This window comes from Eriocheir sinensis, chromosome 28 (genome assembly GCF_024679095.1).
Source record: "Eriocheir sinensis breed Jianghai 21 chromosome 28, ASM2467909v1, whole genome shotgun sequence".
NCBI lineage: Eukaryota > Metazoa > Arthropoda > Malacostraca > Decapoda > Varunidae > Eriocheir > Eriocheir sinensis.
The window spans coordinates 11,260,406-11,279,817 of record NC_066536.1 but is presented as its reverse complement, the minus strand read 5'-3'; the positions used below and the strand labels follow the sequence as shown (position 1 = coordinate 11,279,817).

General features: G+C 43.7%; 1 long non-coding RNA gene across 7 annotated transcripts in view; it reads left to right on the top strand.

The window, feature by feature from the left end:
- Window positions 1–19,412, top strand: part of LOC127004506 (uncharacterized) — a 66,202-nt gene that overhangs the window by 14,896 nt on the left and 31,894 nt on the right. For 3 of the 7 annotated variants that reach the window (XR_007757860.1, XR_007757863.1, XR_007757859.1), the window contains exon 3: window positions 15,154–15,609. The exons of 3 other annotated variants lie outside the window; for them this stretch is intronic. This is a non-coding gene — a long non-coding RNA (uncharacterized LOC127004506). Of the gene's footprint in view, window positions 1–14,699; window positions 14,803–15,153; window positions 15,610–19,412 lie in introns of all 7 variants that reach the window. One more of the 7 variants, XR_007757861.1, reaches the window with a different exon arrangement.

Here is a 19,412-nt window from a genome sequence, read left to right as displayed (position 1 = left end):
CTCCCTCCCTCTCTGTCAAGGGCATGTGTGTGTGTGTGTGTGTGTGTGTGTGAGAGAGAGAGAGAGAGAGAGAGAGAGAGAGAGGGGGAGAGAGAGAGAGAGTTATGGAAAGGTCATGAGACACTCAGCAATTTCATTTTCCAGGAGATTTTAGAGATAATGACAATAATAATAATAATAATAATAATAATAATAATAATAATAATAATAATAATAATAATAATAATACAAACATATATACATACGTCAGAAGGTACATACATACGCATATGTATTCATGCATACATACATACATACAAAGTCGTCAGTGTACATATAATTTTTACAACTTATAAAACAACAGAGGAGATTATCATTATCATTTTATGATGAATCGCTTACCCACCTAATCACACCGCGATTATTTCATTAGTTATTCGTGTATTTCCTTTGTGAAAGTATAGCATACATACATACATACATATCTATCTATGTGTGTGTGTGTGTGTGTGTGTGTGTGTGTGTTTCATGACTTGTGCATATAGTATCTTCAGTAATATTATATCTCCTCTCGCTTTCCTTTCTTAATTCAGGAATGTGTTAAATTCCCTTATCGTCGCCCTCTCCCTCATCCCCGTTATTTTCACCCTCTTTCACCGGAGCTATCTTATCTGGAAGCCGTATTCCCTCCCTCTTATCTCGCTATTGCTCCACCTTCAGCACCAGCAACAGTTATACCAACCACCTCCACCGATGTATGTGCTACTATAATAACAAAAATTACAACAACAACAACAACAACAACAACAGCTTCTTCTTCTTCTTCTTCTTCTTCTTCTTCTTCTTCTTCTTCTTCTTGTCTTCTACTACTACTACTACTACTACTACTACTACTACTACTACTACTACTACTACTACTACTACTACTACTACTACTACTGTAGTAATAATAATAATAATAAAATTCCTCTGAAGTTTCGAAAATAATTACGACATCCTTGACCGTTGGAGAGAGAGAGAGAGAGAGAGAGAGAGAGAGAGTCAGTTTAAAATAATGTCACTGTCCTCTTGATGACTTGATTTGTACTTAAGTAGATAAATAAGTAGATAACTAGATAGATAAGTAAACAGGCTAGTAAATTTATAATCCAAGTTTGAAGTATACGAAGTAATATGAAACGCTGAACAGGAAATCTTATTATAGTCTTATCATCTGTTTTCCTACTCATGTTTGTTTTTCTTTCGTTCATATCAAAGTTTCTCAAGCATACAAGTTTCCCAAATCGTGCCTTACAAATACAAGACCTACTACTTTCATGTTATCAGTCCTTTGAAATACCGTATAAGCGTTTCTACTTACGATATTCCACTGATACCGACACACGTTCTACTACTACTACCACTACCAGCACTACCACTACCGCTACTACTACTACTACATAAAATATACCTCCACCCATGTTTATTTTCCCGACACAATCATCGAGGGCTCTATAGCTTGGACGTCATTAGCCCCAACTCTGTTCGCTAATGACTGTGGCATCCAACCATATCACTAATACTACTTAGCACTAAATCTATACATAATACCTTATCATATATTGCGTCTAGATCTCCCTTTCCTTCCCTACTCGTGTTACTACCTGACTCACCCTAATATCTACTACTACTACTACTACTACTACTACTACTACTACTACTACTACTACTACTACTACTACTACTACTACCACCGCCACCACCACCACTACTACTACTACTACTACTACTACTACTACTACTACTACTACTACTACTACTACTGTGTGTGTGTCATTTCAGAATCTTAGGAATGTCGATTAAAAGGAGGCGATAAGAAAAATTAGGAGGGCCCGGTTACCTGCGTAGAAGTCAATTAACGTTTATTTAAATCCAACAGGTGTTATCAGCCACTGTAATAACCACCTCCCCCCTGCTCCCTCTGCGGCTGCCATTCGACCTTGAACCAATTTGGATTTTACGTATTGCTTTTTGTTTGTCATTTTTCTTACTTTTTTTTAGTTGTGTTTTTTGTGGTGTTTTTTTATCATGTTGGTTTTTGCTTTTTTTTTTTTTGTTTACTTAGTGTCTTTAGTTTCCTCTGTTTTTTCTTTTTTTTCTTAGTGTTTTCTCTTCCTCTTATTCTTCCTCCTCCTCTTTTTCCTCTTCTGCCTCCTCCTTCTCCACCTCCTCCTCCTTTTCTGCTTCTTTTTCTGCCTCTTTCTCTGCTTCATCATCATCATCATCATCATCATCTTTTTCATCTTCTTCTTCTTCTTCTTCTTGTTGTTTTACTACTTCTTATCGTGCTAAAGTCATACTCATATCTTATCTATTATATCCCATCAATTTTCGTCCGTGGGTTGTTAATGGTAAGGTTTACACGAGGATGCCATTAGGGTGCGTTTATCCCTACGTTTTCTCTCACACCGTATCATCCTGCACGAGGGGGCGGCTTAGCTATAGATCAGCTGTACCGTTGAGCCTTCCACCTATCCCTGAATGTAGAGGTTACTTGCCATTGACTACCCACACCTTAGAAGTTTAATCATGTCTGTAGGAACGATTCAACTATAGATAACTCATAGCAGATTTGATGTATATTGCACACACACACACACACACACACACACACACACACACACCTCTACCCCCTTTGCCGACGTCTCTGATATTTTCTACTATAAAATCAATGAAAACAGCCAGACACGAGTATGAACTTGATTGTTTTATCTTTTTTTTTCAACTTTCATTAGCTTCGGGATAGAATTTTTTTTTTTTTTGTCGAGATATTTGCCTTTTGTTTTCTTCATCGTTTACTCATTCTTCTCATTTTACCTATTCTTCATTTTCCATCTTTCCTCTCGTTGTTTATTTCTCTTCATATCTCATCTCTTACTGACCTTCCCGACTGACTTCCTTCTTTCCTTCCTTCCTTCCTTATTTCTCCCCCCTCATCTCTTATTCCTCCAAGTTAGGCCTTTCCTGCCTTTCCGTCTTTCGTTAGCTTTTTCCCCTTTTTTCATAACCTCTCCCTTCTCATGACCTTCCGTCCTTCCATCCCATCTCCCCTTATTACCTGTAAGTGAGGCCTTTGCATCCTTTCCGTCTTTCGTTTTTTTTCCCTTTACTCATTAGCTCTCTCTCCTCATGACCTTCCTTCCCACCTACCTTCCTTCATCCTTCTTTCCTTCCTTGCTTCCTTCTTTCCTTCCTTAGTTTTTCCTCCCTTTGTACGCTTTTCTCCTTGTCTCTTTCCCTCCTCATAACCTTCCCACCTTCCTCCCTTCCTTTCTTCTTTCCTTCCCTTTTTCTTTCCTTCCTTTCTTTCATCCATCCTTCCTTTCTTCCTTTTTTCTTTCTTTCTTTCGTTCTGTCTTTCTTTCCTTCATTCTTTCCTTTCTCTTCTCTCACTCCCCCTGCTGGCCATCTTGGTGTGCCTGGGGTCGGCGAGCAGATGCGAGATCAATGTTTACTGCCGCTAAATCGATCGTCCGGTGCGCTCTGTTACTAAGCTTCCCGCGGCGCCTCTCCCCTTGCAGCATGTATAGTACGCGCGGGGACACACACACACACACACACACACACACACACACACACACACCAGATTCTCTCTCTCATCTTTATTCTTATTGTCCTTCTTTTCCTTCCCTTCCATACTATGTCCTTTTCGCGTTCTCTCCTGTTCCTCTTATTCTTTGTCATATGTCCCCTCCCCCCCCTTTTTTTTTTTCCTTTACAGCCCTTATTCCTTACGTTTTACCTCCTCCTCCTCCTACATTTCTCTTCCCTCAGTAACTTTTTGACCCCTTCCTCTCTTATCGACCGTCCTTCCTTCCTCCCTTCCTTCTTTTCCTTCCCTTCTTCTTTCCTTCTTTCTCTTATTCTCATTTTCCTTACTTACTTTTTTATTTACTATTTTCCCTCCTTTCCTAGTTTCCTCTTAGCTAGTTTGTTTTCATTTCCTCTAAGTTAACTATACCTTCTATTTCCAGGCTTTTCCATGATTATTATTATTATTATTATTATTATTATTATTATTATTATTATTATTATTATTATTATTATTATTATTATTATTATTATTATATTTTTATCGACGCCTTCCTCCCACATCCGTCCTTTTTTTCCCCTGTTTTCCTCCCTATTCGACCTTTTTCGTCTCCTCTCTTACACCCTTTTTCCTGGCTGCCTTTTTTCGGCTGTTCTCCCTTCCTCCCTTTTCCCCTCATTCCTACTTTACCTCCATTTCCTCCCAGTCAACGGCCTTCCATTTCCAGGTTTGCCCCTCCTCCTCCCTCTCCTTCTCTCTGATTCCCTCTCTCCTATCCTACTTTCCCTTCCTCCTTCCCTCTGATTCTCTCCCTCCTGTCCCTCCTTCCCCTCCTCCCTCGATCGCCCATTTTCCCCTCCAGCGTCAACTTCAGGAACGAGATATCAAAGTTGTATGAATTTTTTTTCTCTCTCTCTCTCTCTCTCTCTCTCTCTCTCTCTCTCTCTCTCTCTCTCTCTCTCTCTCTCTCTCTCTCTCTCTCTCTCTCTCTCTCTCTCTCTCTCTCTCTCTCTCTCTCTCATTTTTCCTTTACGTTTGTTTTTCGTCGTCGAATTATTATTATTATTATTATTATTATTATTATTATTATTATTATTATTATTATTATTATTATTATTATTATTATTATTGTTATGATCATTGTTATTATTGTTGTTGTTATTGTCAATTTATCGTTAGTAGTATTGCTTTTTCTACTTGCTTTATATGTTTTCCTTCTTCATCTCCTTCACTTCCTCTTATTCTGTTGTAGTGTGTGTGTGTGTGTGTGTGTGTGTGTGTGTGTGTGTGTGTGTGTGTGTGCACGTTCTGGCCTACACACGTGCGCGCGCGGGCTGGAAGAGGGGAAGGGAGGGAGTGGCTTGTGGGATCATAGGGAATTTCCCCTCACTCACTCACACGCTCTCTCTCTCTCTCTCTCTCTCTCTCTCTCTCTCTCTCTCTCTCTCTCTCTCTCTCTCTCTCTCTCTCTCTGTGTGTGTGTGTGTGTGTGTGTGTGTGTGTGTGTGTGTGTGTGTGTGTGTGATACTGCGGCGTTTTTCGAGGGGGGTAGAAGGGAGAGGAGGAGGACGAAGAGGAGGAGGAGGAGGCCGGTTAGGTGAGATAGAGGAGGAGGAGGAAAGGAGGAGGAGGAGGAGGTGTCTGGTTAGGTGAGGAGGAGGGGGAGGAGGATGGAGAAGGGGAAAGGAGAGGGGGGTGATTGCGGCAGGTTGTAAAAGAGGAGAAGGAGGAGTAGGAGGAGGAGGAGGAGGAGGAGGCGGAGAAGACGGAATTATGGGAGACGCGTGTCCAGGTGATTACCAAGGGATGGAGGGGAAATGGAGGAACGTATGGAGGGAGGGAAGGAGAGAAGGAAGAAGGGAGAGAGAAGCTGGTGGGAGGCATAGGAGGAAGGAAGATAAGGAAGTTGAGGAGATAGGAGGAAAGAAAGATGATAAGGACGAGAGAGAGAGAGAGAGAGAGAGAGACGGTATGGAGAGAAGGAAAGGGGAAGATATACGGTTGAAATGAAGGATGGGTCGAAAAAGAAAATGAGGATGATAGTATGAAGAAAAATATAAAGTAAAGGGGAAGGAAAGATAAGAAGGAAAGGAGGGAGGCAAGGAAAGGTAAGAAGAGGGAAGGGAGGGAGAGAGTCTGCAGGGGATGCGTGGAGGGGAGAAGGGGAGAAGTTGGGTGCCCGGGGGAGGAATAAGGAGGACGTGAATGTTAATACGGTAAAGGAAATGGAAAAGGGAAAAGTTAAGTGTGAAGGAAAGATAAGCAGAAGCCTTGGCAGAAGAAGGATACGAAGGGAATAAGAGAAGGATAAATAAATAGGAAGTTGAGATGATTATGGGAACAGAAGACCCAGTGTGAGGAGAATGAAAAGAAGAGAAGGATAAATAAATAAGAAGTTGAGATGGCCATACGAAGAGAAGGCTTGGTGTGGGGTGGCTAAAAAGGGAATAGGAGAGGGTAAATAAATTGTAATAAGTCAAAATTGCCATAGGAACATAGGTGCATATTATATATTTTTTCCTGAAAGATATTAAAAAAGAAAACACAAAGAAAAAAAAATCATGAGCAATAAATTATGACATGAATTAGTGGAAAGTTAAAAATGTGCATGTAAAAAACGTGATATATACATGTCTTAAATTAAAAAATAAGAGAGGGTGAGGGGGAAGTTTTCAGTACATGGTTTGCGTCACGCCGCCCCTTCCCTCCCCTCCCCTCCCCTCCCCTAAACTAAGCTTCCCTCCCCATACTCCTGTCTTCCCCAAAGCTTGTGGTGCCTGTATTTCTCGCTCCGTATCCTTCCCTCTCCAATTTTCCTGTACCTTTCCCTCCCTTCCTCTCTTCCAAATTCACCCCCCTAACTTTCCTTCCTCCCTCCCAAATTCCTCCTTCCCAAATCTCATGTATCCCTTCCTTGCTCTCTCCCATATTCACCCTCTCCAACTTTCCTTCCTCCCTCCCAAATTCACCCTACCCAAATCTCCTGTATCCTTCTCGCTTTTCCTCCCTCTCAGATTCATACTCCCTAACTCTCCTGTATCCCTCCCTTCCTCCCTCCCAAATTCACCCTCCCTTACTTTCCCCCGCATCCCTCTCCCAAATTCACCCTATCCAAATCTCCTGTGTCCCTCCCACTTTTCCTCCCTCCCAAATTCACCTTCCCCGAACTTTTTCCATGTCCATGCCTCCCCAACTCCCCTATCAACACCCCTCTCCCCCTCCCAAATTCTCCGACCTCCATATCCCCCCAGACTTCCTATCTCCCAAATGCGTAAAAAAAAAAAAAAAAAAAATGTCATAAAACTCCCTGGCTTAACACCTTCCTTTGTGGACGAGCTTTGGTAATGATACTAATTAGCGTGTGGGGCGTGATGGCAAAGTTAATTTACTGGGCATTAGGAGAGTTTGATCATAAGGGTGATAATTAGTTGATTGCTCTTTGCTGTGTTCATTAATACTGAGAATAACACTAATCATCATCATCATTATTAAAATCGGTCATCCGGTCACCAAACTCTCCAAACGCACAACCAGTCAGTCAGCCAGTCACTACCCAGTCCTACCAAGAAAACAAAAGAACAACATTTCCTTAGAGCGCTCAAGTATACCGGGAAGAAAGGAAAGGAAAGAGGGAGAGTTAGAGGGAAGAAGGAAGGAAGAGAAGACATGTTTGATGGCTGGAGGGAAGGAAGGAAGGAAGGGAGGAGGGAGGGAGAGAGTACCGAGGAAGGATGGGAAACAGTAGGGCGGGGCAGCAAGATGAGAGAGAGAGAGAGAGAGGGGGGGGGGGGTAACTTTCCTTATATAAGAAGAAAATGGGGGTCGGAGAGGTATGAAAAGGGGAAGGTGAAACGAAAAAGGAGGGGGACGAAGAGGAAGACCAGGAAGAAGAAAAGGAGGAGGAGGAGGAGGAAGAGGAGGAGAAGGAGTTATCTCAAGACATTAAAACAATCTGCAACGCAATGTGGAAACAAGCCTACTGGGAGAGAGAGAGAGAGAGGTCATAGGCGCAGAGTTACTGGTATGGGCGTGGTGGTGGTGGTCGAGACGGCATTGGCTGGCTCTCTCTCTCCCCTCTCTCTCCCCTCACTCTCTCTCTCCCCTCACTCTCTCCCCTCTCTCTCTCTCTCTCTCTCTCCTTGTCCCTCCCTGTCCCTCTCTTTCCCCTCTTTTCCTCCCTCCCTTGGGCTCACTCTCCCCTCCTCCTCCTCCTCCTCCTCGCTTCTTCCCGGCACCACGCCACACTCTACGCCCTCCCCTCGCGCGGCAGGGAGCGTGTGCGTGCGTGTGCGTCAATCCCCGTCGTCCGTGCGTGCGTGTGTACGTGTTTATTATTATTCTTATGTGCGTGTATCTGTGCCGGCGGGAAGCGAAGGTGGTGTGCGGATAGTGTATTTACGCACACGCTTGGGATTATGTGCGCGCGTGTGTGTGTATGTGTGTGTGTGTGTGTCCTTGAGGTGTACAGGAAGAGGAGGAGGAGGAGGAGGAAGAGGAGGGCGGCCTATGGGTTGTGCCGGTGTAGTCACGGTTATTACTATGCCTCCACCACGCCTCTGTCCACCTTCCACCACCTCCACCACCACCACCACCACCACCGCCTCCATCATCACCATTACCACACTCGTCTGTTCATCTTCCACCTCCACCGCCACCATAACTACTTCCTCTTCCTCCTCCACATCTGTCTGTCCACCCTCTATCACCACCACCACCACCTCCACCACCACACCTCTACCACCACCACCACCTACTACCACCACCACCGCTACTGTTTCTGTCCACTATCTACACTACTAACCCTGTCCACCGCCACCACCTCCACCACCACACCTGTCTATCCACCACCACCACCACATACTACCACCACCACCACCTACTACCACCACCACCACCACAACTGCTTCTGTCCACCACCTACATTACTACCCCTGTCCACCACCACCACCACATACTACCACCACCACCACCTACTACCACCACCACCACCACAACTGCTTCTGTCCACCACCTACATTACTACCCCTGTCCACCACCACCACCACCACAATCATCACCACCATCTCTCTACCAATGTCAGTATCCCTCACCGTTCGTCCCCCACTAATGGCACCTTTTTCCTCTTCACCCACATTCCTACTCCACCGCCACCACCACCACCACCACCGCCATCCACCAACTCCACTATCCCTAACCTTTCGTTCCACAGTAATGCCACTTTTTATCTTCCTCACCCACACCCGTTTTTCTACTCCACCACCATCACCACTATCACCACCTCCACCATTATCACCACCACCACCACCACCACCACCTCCAGCAGCATCACCCATCCCTCCGGCTTCCTTTCACCTCATCTCCACCACCACCACCACCACCATTACGATTCCTCACACGTTTTCCTCCATATGTTTTTATTCCTCCTCTTTCCCTCCATTCCTTTTTCCAACTCCCCTCCTCCACCTCTACCTCCTATTTACCCTTTTCGTCATCTCTATTTCTCAGCATCAGCCTCAGATATTAAAACAAAACAAAAATGAGAAAAGGAAAGAAAATACATTGCCTAAAAAAGCTTATTATGTCTTGTTCAGGAGAGGGTGTTAGGGGGTAGGGGGTTGGGTGCTTTTGTTATGGTGGTGGTGGTGGTGGTGGGTGTGGTGGTGATGGTGGTGGTGGTGGTGCTGATTAGACAAGTGACTCAGGTGTGTTGTCTCGGAAGTGGTGACGTTGCGTGCCTGTGTGTGTGTGTGTGTGTGTGTGTGTGTGTGTGTGTGTGTGTATACTTAGTGGGTGTTGAGTGCGTGGAAACAAGAACCAGCAATAAGATCTAGTGAATGCGCTACCAGTAATAATGATAATGCTTGCCAGTGATATAATAACAGGGTGTGTAGTGCAAGAACAGTACTTTTAAGGAAATACTGAGCCTTTATCGTATGAGGAAATACTGAGCCTTATCGCATGCAACACCGTAAACATCTACTACTACTACTACTACTACTACTACTACTACTACTACTATCATATGTACACAGGGTTTTCTATACTTATTTGATCGAAAAACATATCCATACAGTCCTATCGAACACATATGGACGCAATGAACGTTAATACAGTATACAGAGAACTACGCCTCAAACGCTGAAGGCTGTATAAAATTCCGTTTAGAAGAGTAGCGAGTTTGTGTATTTTGTTTATTTGTGTGCCGAGGCGTACACACACACACACACACACACACACACACACACACACACACACACACCATAGATCCATTAGCCTTAGATTGTCAATAATTGAAAGGACTAAATGCTCCACGTCTCTCTCTCTCTCTCTCTCTCTCTCTCTCTCTCTCTCTCTCTCTCTCTCTCTCTCTCTCTCTCGTTAGTGGTCATCTGCACTTAGCTTCCTCAATTAATGTGGACAGGAAGAAAGAGAGAGAGAGAATAAGTAACGTGACTTCCCCGTGACTCAGCATCAAGCGATCATGCGTCACAAAACAGGTCATCATGCAGGAAGGGTGTTGGGGATGTCAGGGGGGAGGGGTGGGGTGAAGGGGGAGGGGCGGGGCATGGGTGGAGCGGCCATACAAATTAGGGGCCGTGCATGAGATAATGTGTGTGTGATGCCTGGTGGTGGTGGTGATAGTATTTTTTTTTCTATTCATTGTGTGTGTGTGTGTGTGTGTGTGTGTGTGTGTGTGTGTGTGTGTGTGCGGTCGTGTCCATTCTGATCCAGTCTTTCCACCGCTTTTGTGTGGGTGTGATAGCCGGTCCCTTGTGTCAGTGTGCGTCTATACCTGTGGTTATACGTTTATATCTACGTTTATTTGTGTATAGTGCCGCATACATTAATTTATACATGTGCGTTTAATTATTTTCGTGTGTACGCATGTTTTTTCTTCCACTTGTCTCGTGTGCGTATCACTATAATACACACGCGTTGCTTTCGTGTGTACCTGTTTCTGCCCATTCTATTATATACCTGTGCATTAATTAGTCATGCACACCTCTTATATATACACGTGCATTCATACCTGAGCGTTTATGCGATTACGTTATCATATGTAATTATAGGTGTGTACGTATATAACACTGTGTACGTGAGTCTGTGTATATATGCCTGTCACACACACACCTTCACTCTCGTACTTGTGTGGTGTGAAGGTGAATTTGAGGAAGGTGTGGAGGGAGTGCGTGAGGGAGTAAGGAACTACCATCATTATCACTCATCATCATCATCACCACCATTATAATCACCGCTATTATTACTCTCACTGCTATCATCACCATCCTCACCACCTCCACCATCATCATCATCATCATCATCATCATCATCATCATCACCACCATTATAATCACCGCTATTATTACTCTCACTGCTATCATCACCATCCTCACCACCTCCACCATCATCATCATCATCATCATCATCATCATCATCACCACCATTATAATCACCGCTATTATTACTCTCACTGCTATCATCACCATCCTCACCACCTCCACCATCATCATCATCATCATCATCATCATCATCATCATCACCACCATTATAATCACCGCTATTATTACTCTCACTGCTATCATCACCATCCTCACCACCTCCACCATCATCATCATCATCATCATCATCATCACCATAATAATCACCGCCATTATTACTCTCACTGCTATCATCACCATCCTCATCACCTCCACCACCATCATCATTCCCGTCATACTCACCCACCGGAAGCGGATGTTATTGTGTGTGTGGATGTGGTACGAGAGAGATATGAATAAAAAAAAGGTATTTTCAGCTTTTACTTCGAGAGAGAGAATTGGCTTCACAGGGAGTAAAAAAATGTAGTATTGTGCTGAGGCTGCGTGTGTGTGTGTGTGTGTGTGTGTGTGTGTGTGTGTGTGTGTGTGTGTGTGAGAGAGAGAGAGAGAGAGAGAGAGTTAAAATGCACTATGTAAGAATCTGATGTAAAATAATATAAAAAAAGAGAGAGAGAGTGTGTGTGTGTCTGGTGTTTCATAAATAAATACAATACTAATAAATAAGAAGATGGAGTGCAGGAGAATGAAGGAGAGACGATAAGGCGGAAGAGGAGAAGGAAAAAAAAGATGAGGTTGAAGGTGAATCTCGTCGTGTGTGTGTGTGTGTGTGTGTGTGCTACCAGGAGTCGCGTGTCACCACCTTCATCACCTTCACTTTCTTAATATCACCACCACCACCACTATCACCACCACCACCACCACATCTCAGCATTAACTATAAAAATAAAAGTTACAACACCGCCGCTAACGTGACTCGAGAGAGAGAGAGAGACGGTCACTACTAGCTGTTACCATGGGACCGTCTCTCTCTCTCTCTCTCTCTCTCTCTCTCTCTCTCTCTCTCTCTCTCTCTCAACGTGACACGCTAACCCATACAACATTGCCTCGCGTCACTTTTCAATCCTCTTTCAACTTAGACTTGTTCCTGACACGACATAAACCTCTTTCCTCCTCCCTTCCTCCTTCTTTCGTCCCCCCACTCTCCCTCCCTTACTCCCTTTCGTCTCATCATTCCTTCTTTTCTCCCTTTATCCCTTCATTTTCCGTCTCCCTTTTGTTCCTCATTCACTCCCTTCTTTTCGTCTCCATTCCTCACTCCTCCCTTTCGTCTCTCCTTCTTCTCTCCCTTCTTCCCTTCATTCTCCTCCTTCCTTCTGTCCTCATTCCTCACTTCCCTTTCGTCCCTCCTTATCCCTTCTTCTCTCCCTTCCTCCATTTTTCCTCCTTTTTGTTTCTCGTTCCTTCTTTTCTCCCTCCCTTTCTTTTATCCGTCATTCTCCTTCCTTCACTTCTTCCTTTCTTCTCATTATTCCTTTTATCCTTTCTTTCCTCCATTTTCCTCCTCTTGTTGTTCCTCACAGTCCCGTTTTTCTTCCTTCCTTTCGTCCTTCATTCTCCTTCCTTACTTCCGCCTTCCTTTCGTCTTATTATCCATTCTTCTCTTCCTCCCTCCCTCCATTGTTTCCTCTTTTTTTGTTCATCACTCATCTTTCGTCCCTTACTTCCTTCTTCCTTCCTCTCCCCTGTTATCTCCCTCCTTCATTCATTCTTTGTTTTTGTTTTTCTTATTATCCCTTATTTCCTCAATTAGCCTTCCTCACATATCATCATTTTGTTTTATTATCCTTCCGTGTCCTTTTCCTTTCTCTCCTCTCTTTCTCTCCTTCAGGTACTCGCCTCCTCTTTTACTCATTCCCCAACCGTCGCGTTTTCCTTCCTCTCTCTCCTTCATTTACATTCTCATTTATTCAGTCCTCTTATTGTGTCGTCATCCGTCCGTTTGTTTTTTTCCTTCTCTCTCTTATCTCTCTTTCTTTCACTGACTCACATCCTCATTTACTCAACTCATTTACTCAACTTCTTCACCTTACTCAGGATACCTCCGCTCCCTATCCTACCCCCTGGCACTCCTTCACGTTAGACTATTATAATTACACTCATCCTTGGCACTCCTGCTTATTCATCTTCCTGTCATTAGCTCCCTGTGACTCATCCTCTCTTTACTCGTGTAGGTGTGGCACTATGGTCGATATTGCCAGATACTTCCACTTCTTACATTAACTATTTCCAAAGGCCGGTTCCAAGGAGTGTTTGTTTTAGGTTCATGGTACAGAAGAAGGGCCAGACTATCACCAGGGTCATAAAACTACCCCCTCTTTACTTATGTCTTTCCAAGGAGTGTTTGTTTTAGGTTCATGGTACAGAAGAAGGGTCAGACTATCACCAGGGTCATAAAACTACCCTCTCTTTCCTTATGTCTTTCCGAGGAGTGTTTGTTTTAGGTTCATGGTACAGAAGAAGGGTCAGACTATCACCAGGGCCATAAAACTACCCTCTCTTTCCTTATGTCTTTCCAAGGAGTGTTTGTTTTAGGTTCATGGTACAGAAGAAGGGCCAGACTATCACCAGGGTCATAAATCTACCCTCTCTTTACTTATGTCTTTCCAAGGAGTGTTTGTTTTAGGTTCATGGTACAGAAGAAGGGCCAGACTATCACCAGGGTCATAAAACTACCCTCTCTTTACTTATGTCTATTATGGGAGAGGTGAGTAGCGGGCTCTTTTTTCCTCTCTGCACTCTTTTTGTTGCCCTTGAGCCGTCTCCTTTGCTGTAAAGAAAAAATGAAATGCCCACAACTCCTACGAAAGTCTAGTTAAGTGTTTGTGCCCGGGTGAGGAAATGTTTAAAAATACGGCACTATGAGTTTACTTTATAATGATCTCGGTGACCTTGTGTATATACCGTTGGCCTTCTTGATGATCTCTCGGTATTGGCACTGTGACCTCACGTTGTTAGGTTCGTTCCTGGCTTCGTGACTATGTTTGATAAGGCGGGTCTTGGCTGGCATTGACTTTTTATAATGAGTGAAGCAGAGCAAGGACTGAATAAAAATGGTGTTAAGTAAAGCTTGAAAAAATCCTCCCCCTGTAAAGAGTAGTAAAAGATGCCCCCAAGTTAGTCATGTTTTTATTCGTGAGCTGAGTGTGATCATGCAAGGCAGTGCTCTCTTTTTTCTTTATTTTACTGTAACCCATTTTCTTCTCAGCATTACCCTCACAACCCATTCTTCTTCTCTATAACCCTCACTACCCATTCTTCTTCTCTATAACCCTCACTACCCATTCTTCTCTATAACCCTCACTACCCATTCTTCTCTATAACCCTCACTACCCATTCTTCTCTATAACCCTCACTACCCATTCTTCTCTATAACCCTCACTACCCATTCTTCTCTATAACCCTCACTACCCATTCTTCTCTATAACCCTCACTACCCATTCTTCTCTATAACCCTCACTACCCATTCTTCTCTATAACCCTCACTACCCATTCTTCTCTATAATCCTCACTACCCATTCTTCTCTATAACCCTCACTACCCATTCTTCTCTATAACCCTCACTACCCATTCTTCTCTATAACCCTCACTACCCATTCTTCTCTATAACCCTCACTACCATTCTTCTCTATAACCCTCACTACCCATTTTTCTTCTATAACCCTCACCACCCATTTTTCTTCTCAATACTACCCACGTGACCCATTGTAAAGCCTCTTGAGAGTACTAAAACCTGTGTGCCACCCTTTGTCTTGTCTTTTGTTATCTGTTAGTGATGGATTAAGGGGAGGAGACGACCGCGCCCCAGCTCTGCGGCGCGACCCGTCTTCAGAGTAATCCTGTTGTTTGCGATTCCTCGTGACACTGCAAGTCTGAGTGCGTTTCCTTTTGACACTAATCTTGCGGTGTACCCATGTTGGCAGTTTGTCTTTGTATGCTATTCTTTGTAATCCTATAAGTATACTCTTGTCTGTTTGGGCACTGTACGGATTCCTTACTAACAGCGGTGTGGTATTGATTTGACTCTTGGTATTGGCGCTGCGGCCGCACTTATAACCTTTCCTCGGGTTCCATAATTATACTTTGGTGCCACAGTGATCGAGTGTTCCTCCTACCGTGGGTCCCATTGTCACCACGTGTGTACCTTATCTATGGCACTGTGACCTTATGTCTGTCACGAATCCATACCCTAACGTGACCTAATCTTGGTGACCTCTACCCCCAAAGTGACGCCCAGATATAAAAGTTCTCGGTCTCCCCAAAAACGATAGAAAAAAAGGCACGTTCTCTTTGGCACTGTGACCTTATAAGTGCCACTGAACGCCGCCCTTGCGTGACCTCAACTTCGTGAACTCCTTACGTGACCCCAAACCGTAAAAGGGAGCGGAAGGGAGAGAATCAGACCCCAGAACAAAAAGGAAGAACATCACCTGAGTCCCACACAAAAAGCGGCCAGTGCCAATACTCGTGACTTGAGGGAGAGCGAGGGAGTGCCACCCCTATACCCTTCACGTGACCCCTGACCCCTCGTGACCCCCCCGTGACGCCCCCTGGTGGTGGCATGGGGCGGGGCAGGGCGAGGCCATGTTCCTGGTGTGCTGCTCACGCCCCAAGAGGTACAGCTTCACCCCCAGCTACTCCTTCTGCCTGCACCGCGCACCTGTACCCGCCACCCCAAGACAGGTGAGGTCAGGTGTTTAATTACTTCCCTTACCTGTTCTCTGCCTGTACTTTTTGGCCTCTCGTTCTGTTTTCTTTACGGGAACAGTGCCTAGAGTTTTTTTTTTTTTTCCCTTTGAGTTGATTCCTGTACTGCAAAAAAAAAAGCCTCCACACTTTTTTCTCTCTTTCGTTTCATCTTTCACGCGTTTTTTTTTTTTATATATATATATTTCGCTTTTTATATATCGTTTCTGACACCTGTTTTGTTAATTTGGCTTCATTTTTCTTTCTCGTATTAAATTTCGTTCTTTTATGTGTAGTTTTTTTTTTTTATCTTCCCACTCCTGCGTGTAGTTTTATATTTTCCTTCCTTTTCTTCCTGCTACCTCTTTTAATCTTCCTTCTTACCCCCTTTTTTCTTCTCGTGTTTGTTCTTTTATATGTAGTTTTATTATATCTCCTGTTCTTACTCCTGCATATATTTCCTCTTCCTCTCTTCTCTCCCTCTCCTCTCCATCACCTGGACTTAATTTACTTCCGCTGCTTCTTCCTCCTTCGCTGCATTATACCATAGAGAGCATTAATCTTTCTCCCCTTTTTCCCCTTTTCCTCCTTCCTCTTCTTCCCTCACTACATTTTACCATCAAACTAATTATCTTGTTTTTTCCTTTTTTCCTTCCTCTTTCCTTCATCAGAAATTCATCTTAACCCAGATATTTCCACTTTTCCTTCATTTCTCTCTTTAATTTTCTTTCATTCTGTTTCACTTGCTAAACTAACCATATTTTTCCTTATCCCTCGTTTTTTCCTTCTCCCTCTCTTTTATTACGATATTTATACCAACGACTTCATCCATATTCTTTCCTTCCCTCTGTTCACCTATTCTTTTCTCCTTTCTGCATTATTCCTTCCAAGTCATCCATTTCTTCTTTTTCTCTCTCTCCACTTCTTCCGCTTCTTTGATCCCTCCTCCACTCTCTACGCCTTCCTCTTCTCCTTCTTCGCTTTATACCTGTACAAAACCACCAGTCTTCTATTTTTTCCTCATTTCTTTCTCTTCATTCTCTTCACAATCTTATACCTCTTTCACTCCTGTTTCTTCATTCTCTTCACAATCTTATAACTCTTTCACTCACTCCTTTGTCTTCATTCTCTTAACAATCTTATAACTTATTCCTTTCTCTTCATTCTCTTCACACTCTTATACCTCTTTCACTTGTCTCTTCATTCTCTTCACAATCTTATGCCTACAAAGTTATCCAAGTCTTTTTTCCTACATTCTTCCCTCTTTCCCTCTTACGAAACCACCCATCTTCTCTTCTTTTTCCTCCGTCACTCCTTCCCTCTAAACCACAAATCTATCTCCCTTTCTCCATCGCTCCTTCCTCCTCCACCTTCTCTTCCCCGTCATCTTTCCTCTCAGCCTCACCTGCCAAGCCAAGACAGGTGAGGCGATTTAATTTCCTACCTTTTCTTCCCCTTCACTTCACTTCTTATCCCTTTTATCCCCCCTCCTCATCCCCCTCCCTCTTCTCTCCTTATCTTATTTCCTTGTATCCCCTTACCTCTCTTCCCTCTTCCTCTCTTCTCTCCTCTTTCATTTCCCTTTTCCGGTCTTATCCTAATCCTCCATCTGATCCTAAATCCTCTCTTCCTGTTCCTCTTCCTCTCTCTCAACTCTTCTCACGCTCATTTCACTTCGCAGGCTCTTCCGCTCTTCGTTTATCATATCACTCTTCCACTTGCAACGAGTAGCGGGCTTTTTTTTATTTTATTATTGTTTACTTTTTTTTGTGCCCTTGAGCTGTCTCCTTTGTTGTAAAAAAACCCAAAAAACTTAATCTTCACTTCTCTCTCCCTTCCCACCACTTCTCTCCGTTCTTCCTTTCCTTCCTTCACCTCCTCCTTCCCTCCCTACCTCTCTCCTTTGTCAGGTAACCCTCCCCCTCCCTCCTGCCCTTCCTCCTTTAACAAGTATAAGATTTACAACCCATCCATAACCTGCCTCTCCATCTCTCTCTCTTTCCTTCCATAGTATTTTGCCTTCCCTCCCTCCCTCCTCTATCCTTGCTAACTACAGTATGCATTCCTCACCTTCACCTCACCTCTCCACTTCTCCCTCCCTCTCCCTTCCTCTCCCTTACCTTCCCTTCTGGTCACTACACTACCCTTGCTCCCCTCCCCTTTCCTCCACTTGTTTCGTCCCTTTCCTAATCTTTATCCATGGTCTTTCCTTCCTTCCCATTCCCTCCACTCCTTCCGATCCTTCCCCTCTTATTTATTCATTCTCTCCCTTACTCTTTCGTTCCCTCCCTTCCTCTCCTAATTAGCAATGTTCTCCCCTCCCCATCCATTCCCTCCACTCACTCGTATTCTTTCCATTCTTCTTTTTATCCATGTTCTCCCTTCCCCATCCATTCCCTCCATTCGTTCCTGCTCTTCTCCTTCTCCTCTACCTATGTTCTCTCCTCCCCTCCCATTCCCTTCACTCCTATCCTTCCCATTCTTTTGTTTATCTATGCTCTCCCCTCCCCTCCCATTCCCTTCACTCGTTCCTACCCTTCTCTTATTTATCCACTTCTCCCTCCTCTTCCTCCTCCCCTCCCCTCTATTCACCTTCTCACCTTTACCTCCCCTGTTCGCCCCCACACTTCTTCCCCCCTTCCCCTCCCGTACCCTCCTCTTACCAGGTACGCGCCGCCCTTCGCAGGTGTCCCTCAGCAAAGGTTACCTGCATGGCACACCCCCGTTAGCTGTCACCTCTTCACCCCTGTCACCCCTTCCCACCTGTCTGTCTGTCTTGCATACTACCACCGCACCTGTCACTAAGCATCCTCCTAATATACTCTTCATCCGTTGTATCATCCATCACTCAATCATGGCGTCTCATACATTTATTCATCCACCAGCCATCTATTCTACCGTTTCTTCTGTTTACTCATCCATCATTTATTTGTTAGTCTCATTCATCCATTATTCATGTTGCTTAAGCTCGTATTTTTAAACGTATTGACACCTCAGTAAGCCTGTTTGAAAAGCCCCTTATGGAAGTTGCTGCTGGGATTTTCATGAACCGTTTTGTGATCCTAGTAAGAGTTCAACACAAATTCTGCACCGTGAACGGAGAAAATCACCCATGAACACCCGATTAATCCTCTCTGTAGCCTTGGAAATTAGTCGAAATGGAAGCCTGATACGTTTAAAAATATGGGCCCATCTCCTCTACCGTTTTAAAATAAGGAACCATCTCTTCTACTGTTTAAAAATATGGACCCATCTCTTGTACCGTTTTAAAATATGGACCCATTTCTTCTACCGTTTAAAAATATGGAACCATTTCTTCTATCGTTTAAAAATATGGAACCATCTCTTGTACCGTTTAAAAATATGGAACCATTTCTTCTACCGTTTAAAAATATGGAACCATCTCTTGTACCGTTTAAAAATATGGAACCATTTCTTCTACCGTTTAAAAATATGGAACCATCTCTTGTACCGTTTAAAAATATGGAACCATCTCTTCTCCCGTTTAAAAATATGGAACCATCTCTTCTACCGTTTAAAAATATGGAACCATCTCTTCTCCCGTTTAAAAATATGGAACCATCTCTTGTACCGTTTAAAAATATGGAACCATCTCTTCTACCGTTTAAAAATATGGAACCATCTCTTCTACCGTTTAAAAATATGGAACCATCTCTTCTACCGTTTAAAAATATGGAACCATCTCTTCTCCCGTTTAAAAATATGGAACCATCTCTTCTCCCGTTTAAAAATATGGAACCATCTCTTGTACCGTTTAAAAATATGGAACCATCTCTTCT